This window comes from Photinus pyralis, unplaced genomic scaffold (genome assembly GCF_008802855.1).
Source record: "Photinus pyralis isolate 1611_PpyrPB1 unplaced genomic scaffold, Ppyr1.3 Ppyr1.4_LG4, whole genome shotgun sequence".
Lineage (NCBI taxonomy): Eukaryota > Metazoa > Arthropoda > Insecta > Coleoptera > Lampyridae > Photinus > Photinus pyralis.
In genome coordinates, this window is record NW_022170511.1 from 29826106 (window position 1) to 29827968 (window position 1863).

The 1863-nt window shown below is 33.4% G+C and overlaps 1 long non-coding RNA gene across 1 annotated transcript; it reads right to left on the reverse strand.

The window, feature by feature from the left end:
- Positions 1 to 226: 226 nt before the first annotated feature.
- LOC116169421 lies at positions 227 to 965 on the reverse strand. The gene is made up of 3 exons (XR_004144956.1): positions 875 to 965; positions 629 to 800; positions 227 to 458 (listed from the first exon to the last, which is right to left on the reverse strand). It is a non-coding gene; the product is annotated as an uncharacterized LOC116169421 (long non-coding RNA).
- Between the last annotated feature and the right edge of the window lie 898 nt (positions 966 to 1863).

Below are 1863 nucleotides of genomic sequence, written 5' to 3' on the forward strand. Positions count from 1 at the left end.
TATACAAACATACATTACATTAGAGTAATATGTAATGCAACTGAAGGTTTAAGCAAATATGTAACATATATGTAGCATTACGTTGCATGGGGGTTGTATGTAACGCAACTGAAGGTTACAGTAAATATGGTAGTTACGCAACAAATATGTATATGTTAGTATACATGAGAGCCTTATGTAACGCAAACGAAGGCTACAGTAATGTAAAAATAACTAACTGCAGCAGTGAAAAAATAAAGATATATTCTTATAAAATAAAACAAAATAACAATTCCTAAAAATGTAGAATATTATCACAATAGATACATTTCAAATATTCATTAATAATATATAATAAAATTATTGATTTTGGAGAGGTTTTTCTCTTGACTGTCTCAGCGTGCTTAAGCGTAACCACTCACCCACCGTCAATTCAATGGCACTTTCGCTAGTGTCGGGGAAAGTTTGCCGAACGGCATCTGGATAAAAGAAAGTTCTATAAGGCAAACTGCGTTCCCACCAAAACAGTTTTCATTATGTAAAAATAGTGCATCAATTCCAAATGCTTGAACGGAAAATGATTCGTTTTCCCAAGAAGGGAACAGCTAATCCCCAAACAAAAAAAGGTGGAATATAAATTTATACTTACACAAACACTGAACCAAAACAACACCGACTTATTTCCATATAGCGTCAAAAAGAACTTTATCTTTCGCTTGAAGTTGACTGTTGAGGTCGAGGTTGAGGTTATGTGTCCCGCAGCCGTTAACCTTTACTTTTCACTAGAGGTATATGCGTACTTCTTTTCAGATATACTTCACCTAACGAAATAGGTAATATGAATTAACTGTATTAGAAAATAACGGTTTAACATAAAAAAGAAACAAGTTTTTACCTCTTCCCACAAAAAACCGTAGATAAACACCACAAAAATTCCGTTCATCAACCGCATTCGCGTGTCACATAGGAGATAGTAATGGCGTCTCACGACAGTACGAGAATGCGCAAAAGGTGGTGTACCTAAGTATTTATGGATAAGAAAAGAAATTTTGTATTAATAACCTTGATGTACCTTCATATTCCATTATAGCTCATCATTAGAATGTCCACTTTGAGACTTTGACTTCCCTAAGACCCTAACAGTGCTTCAAGCGGTTTGGGCCAATTTCAACCACTATGTTACATATCATTTCGGTTACAATTGTAACATAACTTTGATACCTTCTAGAACCCTGTCAGTTATATAAGTGATTATTACGTGTTTGGTATAGAACATTCCAACTTCTATGTTACATCTCATTTCGGTTACAATTGTAACATAACTTTGTTACCTTCTAGAGCCCTTTCAGTTATGTAAGTGATTATATTACGTGTTTGGTATAGAACATTCCAACTTCTATGTTACATATCATTTCGATTACAATTGTAACATAACTTTGTTACCTTCTAGAGCCCTTTCAGTTATGTAAGTGATTTTTACGTGTTTGGTATAGAACATTCCAACTTCTATGTTACATATCATTTCGATTACAATTGTAACATAACTTTGTTACCTTCTAGAGCCCTTTCAGTTATGTAAGTGATTATTACGTGTTTGGTATAGAACATTCCAACTTCTATGTTACATATCATTTCGATTACAATTGTAACATAACTTTGTTACCTTCTAGAGCCCTTTCAGTTATGTAAGTGATTATTACGTGTTTGGTATAGAACATTCCAACCTCTATGTTACATATCATTTCAGTTACAATTGTTACATATCTTTGTTACCTTTTAGAGCCCTTTCAGTTACATATCATTTCAGTTACAACTGTAACATATCAATGTTACTTATTAGAGCTCTTTCAGTTATGTAACTGAGAGTTACGTGTTGACTGGGAT